Raw genomic sequence first — 12616 nt, 5'->3', positions numbered from 1 at the left:
TGTGCAATTGGCTCTTGCCATTTCAAGCGATACTGCCGAGGATACATGATATTCCCACGGATTCTCTGTGTATCTTCCCTCCTGCCAATATGATTTCTCTCCTAATACATGTAACGTTTTATACAACCTTATAGAGCTGAAACTTTAAAACTTTATTTTTTTAAGTGCTTTACAATGTCCGTGTCCATGCGTATTATTTGTTTAACCCAAAACAGCAACAGAAAGAGTCGGATTAAGTTTCATAATACACCAAACAGCTACAGTTTGTCAGATAAATACTCTTTAAGAGATTTATCTCTCATACAAAAAATGATTGCTTTGGTTTGCCACAATTCCCAAGAAAAATAAAGCATACAGGAAAAAAAGAGAGGCTTTTGGATACATGCCTCATGGCTTTTATTTAAAGTATATTTGAGACCACTTTTTTGAACTGGTGTATTGGCCTGAGCAGCGAGAAGGTCCTGTGACCAAACTGAATAGCAACTAATGTAGTTAAATCAGTTATCACGAACATATAAAAGCTGTAAACTGACAAAAAGGGGAAAGTCAACCCTAAACCAACATGATTTAGTTGTTTGTGTTCGTGATCCCACAAAAATTGTCGAAATACATCAATGTTTTTTTGTAGAGCGGCTTTACAGCATTGTCATAACAATTAATATTTTAAAGATTATCTAAATAATTTTTATTTAAATATGGATGAAATAAAAATTTACGGCATAACGTGAAAGGAGTCACTCACAGTGGTGAACCTACAAAGAATTATCACTCGACTCTGCAATTCCCCTCAGCTCTACACAGTGTTTTAACATCTTTCAGCTCATTGTTTTGGTTTTGTGGCCTGTAACTTCACTGTTTTGATTCACTCTCATGGCTTTTATTAGTGTCATTTCCAGCAGCAGGCAGCAGACTGTAAACTGCCTGCCCAGCAGCAAACTGCAGGTAGACAGGCAGTAGATAGTGAACACAGTGGTGCATTTAGCAGCTACACAGCCACATACTTCTCTCAGGAGTTGTTGGTGAACAAAACAGAGCTAAAAGGAGAGTGAATATTGGGCTTACATTCTCCAGGTGGACAAAAACACAACATCAAATGAATGTTAATGTTGCTTCATGTCTGCTGAATGTGTACATATAGGCGAACTGTTTGCTAACATATTTGCCATATCCACTTTTTAAGGTGATAATATGTCAATGATGTGTTTACAGCTTGTTATGCTGCCCACAAGTGGCCAAAAAAATTAGTTAGTTGCTGTCAGTTAATGCAGGTTTAACTGTGTGTTTAGACAGAATGGGAAGCGAATGTCATGATTGCATATAAAGTCAATGGACAGATGTCAGTAGAAGCAAAATTCTCCAGGGGTGGCACAAAATGATACAAAGACAAGTATGTCTGAGTTGAAAATGTTTCAACTTGAGCAAAAAATTTGCGTGTATCCTGCACTTTGTGGATCTGCTTCATAAACATACAGAGATGAGACAGGAAAGGAGAGAGACTAGAGAGAAATAACAGAAGTTTCTGGTGAGTTCTGAGTTCAGTTAGAAGCTGAATTGAACACAAACAGTTGGTACACTGGCTGTTGTGGGACAAATAAACAGAAAGGGTCCAGCAGTCAAACTCATGCGAATGACGCAAGGTGAAAATTTGCTTTGAGTTCTGTCTGAACACACCTTAGGCAATATATGAAGGAACAACACAAAAGTACAAGCAGAAGCCATCTTCTGCACAGTGTAATGCAGCCGCAGCTTGGATCAATAGTGTGTGAAATATTTGCTTCAATGTTCTCTTTTAAAGTCACAACACACCACAGCATTGCTCTCTTTCTACTTTCACTTAAAAAGCAAAATTTACATTTGCTTTTAGTGGTCTTATATAGCACACAAAACTGGGGTGAGCGTATTTTCAAACCATATGCACTTATGCACGCACCATAGGCATTTTCATCAGGATGAGAGACAATTATTTCAGTGCTTAACACACCTAAACCGGCATTTGCTTCGCTGAAATAGGTCAGTAGTAGGTAGGTCAACGGTGCTACTTCCCGCTTATAGCCACCGCTTATGTCTTAAAGGTTCTATATGTAGCACTGTGAAGCAATTTACATGTATTAATTGTTTTTTATTGCTAATGAGTGAATGGGAAGTAATTTAATGTAAAGAATGAGATTTTCTGTGAAAATCCAACAGAAGTGACGTTTTTGCGCACTCCCGAGTGCCTTGCCTCTCTCCCACTAACATCAACAAAGAACCAGCATAACGACACAACAACACAACAAAAACAGTGCTATCCAACTGGAAACACCCTGCAGATATTAGCTCTCCAGCTATTGAAACAGCTAGCTCCTTCTGTCAACCACTACACAGTTCACAACAAAACACTCCCGCAATGACAAGTCGCCCACTCCCGCGCACACAAAGCTAATCTGACTGGCTGGGAGTAAGAGATGCTTTGCTGAAACACGGTACAAAATACAGCGTTAGAGATCTTTTATGTAGTTATGAGAAATGTACGCCAGGAAAAAGACATCACCTGCAATAGAGCATACGCTATTGCAGCTTGTGCAGAATGCAGCATTTTCATAGCTGAGTACTTAACAAAGGAAGGAGTAAGCCTCCTGGACCAACTCTCTCTTCAGCATGATAGCTAACCATTAGCATACAGCAACAGATTCAGAAAGAGCCGCAAGCGTCATAGGCTAGCAACAGCCTTGACAACAACACATGATTGACTGACACACATACAGACAAGTCAGTGTTGAATTCAGATACCTAGTGAATTGTTTATTTTTTTATATTGGGGTAAGTAATAATGAGTGGGACAGAACATGATAAACATCTATGTAAGCACTGAAAACAAGTATGATATTATAATTATTATTTGAATTGTGTTGAAAACCAGAACGATTTGGTGGTGAATGTTGACAACCAGGACATTTTTGTGTTTTACAGATATTTGTCAGGACTTGGAACACCCAGCTTGAAACCAGGACAATTCCGGGCAAACTGGGACGTCTGGTCCCCATAAACAAAGCCTCTTTTGTGAGAAGACATTGTGGGAAGTGGAAGGAAGATGAATAAACACACTGAAGAAGGCAAATAAAAACATCAACAAAGCAGAATGTTTACTGTCTATCAGGTATTGCTCACCTGAATATTTTGGAACGTGAATAACAGAAATAAAACATGACATTCCTTGCACAATTCTTGCGTTTGAGTACTGTGTATGTTTCTCACCTCTTTTCCCTCTCTTTTCCTTCCTCTCTTCAACCTTTAACTGATTCTTCTTACGATGATTTAAGCTCTCTAGAATGAGGTCTAACTTTTTCCAGCCCAAACAGCATGTGACCCACTTCTATCAAAAAGAAACAAAGAAGTAGCATGTGGAAAACAGTCTGAGGACCTGCATTCTTTCACAACCGCACATTTTTTTCTCATGAGATTTGAAGGTTCCTGTAATTAAACACAATTTTGTGCAATATTCAAATGTATGGAAATTAGCTTTTCCTAAATGCCACAAGAAGCTTACTGGCACTGAGAGGAACTGGTTTGAAAAGTAGCAGAATTTATAATGTAAGATCCTAGTGTGGAAAGTCAGCTGGGCCTGGACTCAATCAAGCAAGCACGGCCTTTTGATTTTTTTTTATATAAAAGATCTGCAGTTTGCTCCATGCACAGGCCTTGACTTTCACTTCAGCGCATGAAAACTATTACAGAGGATCTGACACAGACTGGAAAATAGCTGGCATATGATGTACCGTGGTGTCATTATGGATGGATGTGATAATGTTAGCTTGGCTTAAAATAAGTGACATTTAGACATTTTTGGACAAATTTAAGAGGCCGTGTTTTTGCCTGAGTTTGGATGTATTGTGTTTGTGTTTTTGAATAAGTGCACATAAGGGTGGTGTAGATGGCGTTCACCATTTCATCCGTCTGTCTTCTGATGTCAGTTTTTGGCTGAACTTCTAGATCTAAGCAGATGCAACAAATCACAACATTTTAGATCCTAATATAGAAGAAAGACAGAATAAATATTCTTTTGTTAATGAGAAGGGAAATCAGCATTGATGTCAGTCATCTTTCATGTGGTTAGCCAAAGTCCTGTAGAACATTGTTTTCTCTCCAGGGTCCAACCAAGGCCAAGATGAACACAGGCCTAAAAAATTAGATACATGATTTACATGTGATTATAACACTTCAAGTTGAAAACCACTATATCACCAAAAAACAGAAGAGGTCAGTAGGGAAAGTCAAACATCCAGAAAACCAAAGAGAGTTAATGGACTAAACCAGGTATAACAGTAATAAGAAAGAGGCCTCCAATACATTACTGTATATAAAGATGGACATAGCGAGGTGTGACGCGATTGTTTGTTTACATTTTTGGAAATCGACCACTGGCACTTCCTTGCGATGACATCACGCAGGTCATGAAAGATGACAAGCTATGATTCATCAGGTACTAATGTGCAGTCTGTCATGTCTTTCTGCCAAGTCAAGGCAAGAATTATGACTCTATAATTGCCTAATTGGACACACTGACATCTTATCAGACCAAAATATCGAGTAGTCTGAACCTGGCATTAGACACACCAGACATTCTGAATTTAGCAATTGAGACTATATGACTCATTGGAAAAAAGTATTGTTTTTCTAGAGAGAAGTTGATGCTTTTTGAATGGGAGTCAATTGGAGCCAGCATCTAGCAGCATCGCATTTTAAGGTACTTCCGCATTGGCTTCAGCCTCAAACTGTGGTAATTGCCGCCTGCTCCAATAGGATGCCCATGTTGTTGTGTTGCTAACTTATTGACCTCCAGTGTGTATATTAATTGGTTTTTTTTTAATGGTCTGCCCCACAAAAACAACAAGTGCTCTTTCACCATAAATTTTGATCACATCAAAACCCTTTTTAAAAGATGGTTTTGGTTTCACAAGGTCTTGCTTGAAGAATTAATTTTGTTTTATTATGATGAAAAGGCTGTTAAAATGCCACAGTTAGGAGTTTCATCATGCAACACTTTAAATGCTGTGTTTATGATCTTTCCAAGAAGCAGTGCCTCAGGGAATAAGTGGTGCAGAGTTTGAATCTTGGACCACACACCTGTTTTCCTGCTTATTGTGCTTTGTTGTCCGGTTGTATTGGTTATGGTTTATCTATTTTTCTTCTTCCCCTTGACAGCATTCATCATTTCTGACCAGGACACACACACACACAAATGGGCCAATGACTTTACTCCTTCTAACATCTGTAGCAGATGTGGTAGCCTTCATGTACACGTGTTTGTGAAGTGTGTTTGTCCTCATGTCTTTTTTCCCCTTCTCTCTTTTCTTTATTCTCCTCTTCCTCTGCTCCACTGGACTTCATCTGGTGCACACAAACACTTGTGTAGATTGATATATTCATTCTGTATTTTCTTGTCTCAGTGTCAGGCCTCAAAATGGAGTTCCCCCGTAGTGTTTAGAATTAAACATCATAATTCTCTGCTCAGGTCAAATGGCACTGCATCCTGCAGCCAATGAAAATGTTTTGGGCCAAAGTGAGGCTCATCACTCACTGAAAACACATGGCGGCAGAGGCTTTCATCCACACACACACACACACGCACATTTAATGTCTTTTAAATCTGTCACAGCACGGAGCCAACCTCAACACACTACCGCCTGTGCACTTCAGATAAGGGATTGCAGGTTTGACATTTGATACGGCGCCACTGTAAGGCGAAGAGGTTAAGTAAAGGAAGTAAGAACTGAACCAGCTCTGCTTAATGTACTGCAATAAAAATAATGGTTTTCTGAGAATTCTGTAGTTGCATCTCTATATTTCCTGCATTAACTTGAATGAAAATCACGATGAGAATCACGTACATGGCTTAAATATCACTGCAAACGAAGTTATTTTCTGGAGCTACAATTTACAGATGTTCCCTAAACGCCTCAAATGCAGACTATCGGTAGACGCTACAATTTACCGATGTTCCGTAAACGCATCACAGTCAGGCTATCGGTAGATGCTAGCTAAGCTACTGCGAACAGAGAAGTCACTACTCTCCCCTCAGTTACACAGACAGGTGTGTGGCCAGAATTAGTTAGTTTGAAAAGAGTGGAATAAGGCGGTGAAGCAAAAAAAAAAAAAAAAAACAGCCAGGATATGATTGTGTGATGTGAAGAGAATATAGCTCATGGTACAAAGCCGTTTAGCTGCTAACCACTGTAGGCTTCAGTGCGGCCTAGAAGCTAAGCTAAGTGCAACATACACAGAGGCAGTTGTAGTCCTGGGAAAGCACGTAAGGCAATTTGTGCATGTTTGAGATGTGTTTAAAAGCTAATGTATATGTAAAAAACAAGCAAAGAGACAATTTAGTTCAGAAATGTTTATTATAATCATTGTAAGGGTTGTTTAATTTTGTGGGTTTTGATTTAGGCTAATTCTTGTAATTCTAATGTGATGAATGAATGAAATGAAACAAGTAAATTCAGACTGTATTATAACTGTTCTGCACACTTGTGTGCAGGCTGTTTTTTTTTTTTTTAGGGACGATTCTGTCTGTGAGTGGAACTGCCTCACCTGCTGTCCAAATCATCATCATCACTGCTATGGATGCCCTCATCTTGTTGGGATGCTGACATGTGGAAGAGGGCAGTAGGAACCAAATCAAAGGGAACCTAACTAAGGAGAATTCAATTTTATATTTCTGCTTTTTCCTGAGATTCCTTGGCCCAAAACAGACTAAAAACTGTCTAGAGCTGATGTCATTAAAGGTTATCAAGCAACATTAAAAGAACATTTGAAGCAAAGGAACTCAAGACCAAATAAGACCAATAACCTTAAGGGAACTTAAGTGAAGGTTCAAAGGGAAAACAAACACTACCAAGAACTGATAACTGATAAGTGCATTTTGGTCCAACAGAGGAGACATTTACTTTTTGGACGAAGCACTGAGAGTTGAACATTTCCTAATTTCTAATTTACTGCAATTTTGGTTGTACATTCATTTGTGTTTAATTTTATTTCTGTGGTATAAATGAATTGAAAATTTGCATCAAACAAAGAGATTTTGTTTTTTTCTAAACAGATGCTTTGAATTTGTAAAAAGAAGCTATCAGGAGAATGAAACAGGGCAGAATGCCTTTAAAAGTACAGAGGGGTGACAAATGAAAGGAAGAATCTGAATAAATGAGATGAGAAATATAACAAATGCAGATGCTTCCACAAAGGTGCACTGCGTTGTACAATTAAGCAGTTAACATCCAATCATGCTCTGTGGCATGTATAAAAGATGCTGAGCAGACCCAGTTGATTCTGATTTTGTATCAAGATGGCAAGAGGAAAAGATCTAAGTGACTTTGAAAGAGGATTCATTGTTGGGGCACGGATGGCAGGAGCTTCAGTCACAAAGACTGCTCGACTGGCTGGTGTTTCAATAGGAACAGTGACTAAAGTGACATCTGCATTTAAATCTATGGGAAAGACGTCAGTAGATAGGGTCGGAAATTGTGGTCGACAGCGCACATTTGATGACCATGATGCTCGTGCATTAGTGCAATATGTAAAGAAAAACAGAGCAGCAACTCTTTCTCAGGTGACTGAGAATGTCAATGCAGGACGTAATCAGACTGTGTCAACAAGAACGGTCCGTCGACAGTTACATAGAGAGGGATATTATAAGATCAAATAAGATGTACTGTATTGTCCCGCAGGAAAATTTGTCTTTGGCTCCAAGCCGCTGCATCACACAACACACTTGCCAACAATGTCACAATGCACATAAACACATGGTACATAGATCATACATACATACTTATTCAAAAAAAGTGTGTGAGACAGCAGTTCTTTAAAATAATAAAAGTTAAAAAGACAATAGTTTCAAATGATAAAACCAGATATAATCAAACCAGATAATGAGTAATATCTTGATGGAGGATGGAATGATTGAATTCTTGTACCGGTTCAGTCTGCAATTTGGCATCCTGAACCATCGGCCTGAAGGCAAAACCTCGAAATCTGGGTTCAGATTGTGTGTTGAGTCGTTCAGAGTCTTCTGTGCCTCCCTGAGCACAGAGTTTCCATATAAAGACTGAAGATAGTGATGTTCTTTTTTCCCTATGATCTTCATGGCTGTTTGAATAAGACGTGCGGGCTTAGACTTGAACTGTGCTGACAGGTTACCGGACCATACTCGTATGCCATATCAAATTACACTCTCTACAATCTAAAAAAAACAGTCTTAAAATGTGTTAAGGTATGGCCAGAGTGTCTCTATTTTAGACTCTTTAATCTATGCGGTGTCTTTAACAAAAGAAACCAAAGTTGTTGAATATTGTTTGTGTTTAAGCAGTTGTACAAGAGTTTTGGCCAAATGAAATTGTCTCGGATAGAAATAGTCTCATCAAGAATTGAACTGAGAAAATCACAAATTTGTACCAGGGTTTGTTTTATTGATCCACCACATGATTAGGCTCTTTCTGGTGATAAGATGTGCTTAAATTATAGAACACAGGAGGGAATCGCTGAGGAACTGAAAAGACCTAAAACTCTGATATAGAAGGTTGTGTATGACTGTTAAGTTGTTGCATTGCATGGTTAAACATGATGTGTATTAAAAGGGTCGACATTACAAGCTGTAGCTTCAGCCAAAACCTGTTTCAACTATCTTTAAGCTGTGTTTCAGCTGTGATGTCATCATTAATTGACTGTGTTTGAGTTTTGGACAGTTGGGTTGGACGAAATGGGACTGTTGAAGATGTCATAGAGTGTCAAGCCATTTTGAAAGGTTTTGTGGTACAGAGTGAGCAGAGAGGCCTACACACAGGCAGGGTCTAAAATAAGCCTGTGCAGCAGTTCCCCCCAACTCCTTTGCATGTGGTCATGTGGTCATGAGCGACACTGAACTGAGTCTGGACGGCAAAACTGAAGTTGCTTCAGGGCGTCAGGTCTGTGAGGAAGCCATAGGTGGGTCGTGTGGACAAGCCTGGTGCAACCCAACTTTGTGTGTGTGTGAGACTGCATTCAGTATTAATTGTTAATCTGTGACTAAGGGATGCTCTTTTTCTCCCAGCGGCTGGGACAGTGTTTAGAGGTTTGGCAATTGCGTCATTATCGAACCAAGGTATATGACTCTGGGACAAGGAGAAACATCGCAGCAAGGGACATTGTTCGTCATCATGGGACACTTTTCATCTAGTTATTTTACACCAAGTGTTTTATAATACATGCAGCCTCATGTTTGAGAATGTCTTAATGTAAGAAGAGTCTAGGATTTTTGGGTTGTCGAAAGGGCATGTCATGTTTACCTTTTTGGAATGTGTTGAAAGAGGTTTAATTTTACCTCAGATGGAGTGTTTTTGTTGCAATGTAATGATGATTGAGTGTTTAGGTGCTTTTGTTTCAAAGACAATGTACTGAGTTTGGGGTCTTTTGAGTTCTGATACGTACAAAGGATTATCAAATGATAAAAGGAGGCAATGTGAGAGAAAATTGAATATTAGGTTATTGTTTGATGTATTTCTTGTATATATCTTACATGTTACTAATAGTGTTCTTAAGTTACGTTTGGTGTTACATACCCACCTGTTCCACCTGTTTTTTGTCTATTCTAAACATAGTTCCTTGCTCTGTAAAATGAGACAGTTGTGTGATTAACAGTTAGTCTATTTTGTTGTACTTTTTTGACTGAGCCAGTGGTAAGACAAATCATAGTTAATGTGGATTTCTATGTGTCAATCTGATAAGCCTTTAGAGGACAGTGTTTGCTTTCAATTGAATGTGATGTAATGTCATTGTCATTCCGCATACATGTTGGTGAAGAAATCCTACTCCTAGGCTTGTTGAACTCTTGAACTTGTTTCTATCTGAGGGTTATTGACTGATCATCGTATGATCATACTTATTCGTAAGAAGGTGTAACAGTTTGTGGAAGAATTCATTTAGGGACCTGACTGTTTTTAGCTTAGCTTCTGGAGAGGTATAAAGCTGTCTGGTTTGTGTTCACAATCTTTAGGGAAAGGGCCAGCTGTACAACATGTGTTCTCTCCAAAAATACAAAAAGATCCAAAAGATAATTGTATTTTTGTTTTGCGTTTTTGTATTTGGACATTTGTATAGTTGTTATTGGTAGTGTGATGGATTGTACAGTGTCTACAACAGCTTCAACAAGTACCAATGTTTAATGCTTTCTTTATGTCTTTGTGTGTTTTTGAGTGAGCCATGCAAAAATTTCCACTACACTCCACATTCACAATAAGGTGGTGAACTGTTGGTTTTGGAGTGGTAAAGTGATGTGTCTTGATCTCTGAGTAATAAGCCAAGAATGGCTGTGTCATCGGAGAATTTCACAATGTAATTTTGGGGAGTTTTGCTCACACACCCTTTGGGAGGCACCTGTGCTAATAGATTTAGGATCAGATAATGCCTTATTTATCTTTACATGTTGGACTCTGTTAGTAAGAAAAGAAAAATACCTCTTTATAATAAAAATAATTTACATTCATCTGTTTCAATGTGTCCAGTAATAAATAAGGCTGAAGAGTATTAAAAGCTGAACTAAAATCAATGAAAGTAAACATGCATATACTTCAGTGTCCTGCAAGTGTCTAAGGACTACTAACTGCATCATCAGTGCTTGTTTCTTGTCTATAAGCAAGCCGCCAAGGGTTTAACTCTGGGTTTACCGAGGCGGCAATCTCCGGGGCTGAAAAATGAAGCCAATGCAGAAGTGCCAAAAACCTGCATTCTATCTAATGGCCAGCAGGGGGCAACTCCACTGGCTGCAAAAAGAAGTCCGATTGTATGAAAGTCTATGAGAAAATTATCCCACTTCTCTCTAGATTTATTACTTCAGTAAACTGTTTCTTAATGACTTTATGGTCTCAATCACTAGTTTCATGTCTTCTTCAATACAGCATGATGTTCATTTCGTAAATTATGGTCCCATTTAATTTAAATTTGATGATACAGCGCTGTATGCTGTGGGGCGTGGCTACGTTGTGATTGACAAGTCGCTACCGCAGCGATAACGTTGCTTACTTAACATAACCATTGCGTATGGCGTAGCTGCTGCTATTTAACAGTGTGTTTTCAGTTCACTGAAGTTAATTGTAACATTGTGGTCGCCTAAAAACAGTCTAGCGTTTGGTTGTAATAAAAGACCCATCAATGAGTTGGATGATCAGTGTTTCTGGTGAGTACATTTTGTTTTAACGGTTTTAGGCCTGTTTTTCGCCAGCGAAAATTAGCATTAGCATTAGTGTAATCACTGTTAACCATAGATTGTAAATGCACCGTGCTAACCATGCTAGCAGCTAGCGCTATGGTCAGCCCCACCCTCTCGTCCAAATATGGTCACTTCTGGCTCCAAAAAATCAAACATGGCGACGGCCAAATCCAAGATGGCGATGGTCAAATTGCTACACTTGAGGCTATAATCATTGTTCTCACCTGGGAAAGACTTCTTTGGAACTGGAGTGATAACAGTTTTTTCCATAGTGCAGGAACAGCGTGCGTGTCCAGTGAGTGCTGAAGGAGTGGACACCAAACTGGAGTAAGCTCCTCTGTACACATTTTTAAGAGGCAGGCAGAAATCCCATCTGGTCCACTGGATTTCTTAGTGCATTACTGACAAAACAGTGACTGCACCTTATAGCTATCCACCTCAGGCCTTACGCTTGAGTCGTCCTTGTGAGAGTCCAAGTCAGTATTGCACTGATTGGAAAAATCATTGGTTTGATCAGTTCATTAGCTTTCTATAAGTCATCAGTAGTAGAAATATCCTCTACTTGGTTCCGTATTGGTGACAGCATTCATTGAATCCCAAAGTTTTTTAGGGTTCATAGTGGTAGAATGCTGTTCAATAACGTCCTTTTGTTGTCTCCTGGCCTCCTTGAACAGCTGATTAAGTTTCTTTTGTAAAGTTTTCAGCTCAACCCGGTCCTTATTTCTAAATGCTGTCTTTTTCCTATTAATGCAGTTCTTAAGTTATATATGGTTTATTGCTTGGGTACACAATTATGTTCTTTTTAGTGAGTACATTGTCCACACAGAAATTAATATAGCCCGTTATTGTCTCTGTTGCCACATCAACGTCAACCCCCTCAGTTTTTCTTTGAGTGCATCCCAATACCCTTAAATTGCATCCACATTTCCATCACTTGCATATTTTCCTTGTGTCTTGGTCCCTTCCACTAAAGATGCAAGTAAAAGATGTGAAGAGAGAGGAAATGAGGGAATATGTTTTTAGAGAAATGAGACGTCCTTTCTTCTGAAGCGTCACGTCTGTTTCTGATGACGGCAGCAGCTGACCACAGCTGGATCAGCTGTCAGTTGGCTTTAACAGCTGAGGAGACTTTTAATGGAGTTTGTGTCTGCAGACATGTGCACTGTGCTAATACTAATAAAGTGCACAGTTATCACTGCCAGAACAGCTGTTTTCTCTCTGCAGCCTGTTACCTGTTTGACAAACACCTGCACATAATCAAGAACCTGCATTCTGTATTTATACTGTGTCCTTCTCAGAGGCACAGGGACCATTTCAACTGGCAGAATGCATTTATATTGTGTAATAATTACTTGCGTCTATATTTATTGATATTCTGATTGTGAATTCATTATTTAATAACCC

General features: G+C 39.0%; 1 long non-coding RNA gene across 1 annotated transcript; it reads left to right on the top strand.

Annotated features, from left to right (window-relative positions):
- The first annotated feature begins 5793 nt into the window (after positions 1–5793).
- Positions 5794–10489, top strand: LOC137169536 (uncharacterized). Its single transcript, XR_010924483.1, has 2 exons — positions 5794–6286; positions 6515–10489. It is a non-coding gene; the product is annotated as an uncharacterized lncRNA (long non-coding RNA).
- The last annotated feature ends 2127 nt before the right edge of the window (positions 10490–12616 follow it).

Source organism: Thunnus thynnus, chromosome 18 (assembly GCF_963924715.1).
Source record: "Thunnus thynnus chromosome 18, fThuThy2.1, whole genome shotgun sequence".
NCBI lineage: Eukaryota > Metazoa > Chordata > Actinopteri > Scombriformes > Scombridae > Thunnus > Thunnus thynnus.
The sequence above is the reverse complement of the archived record's forward strand: the minus strand, read 5'-3'. Positions and strand labels throughout refer to the sequence as shown.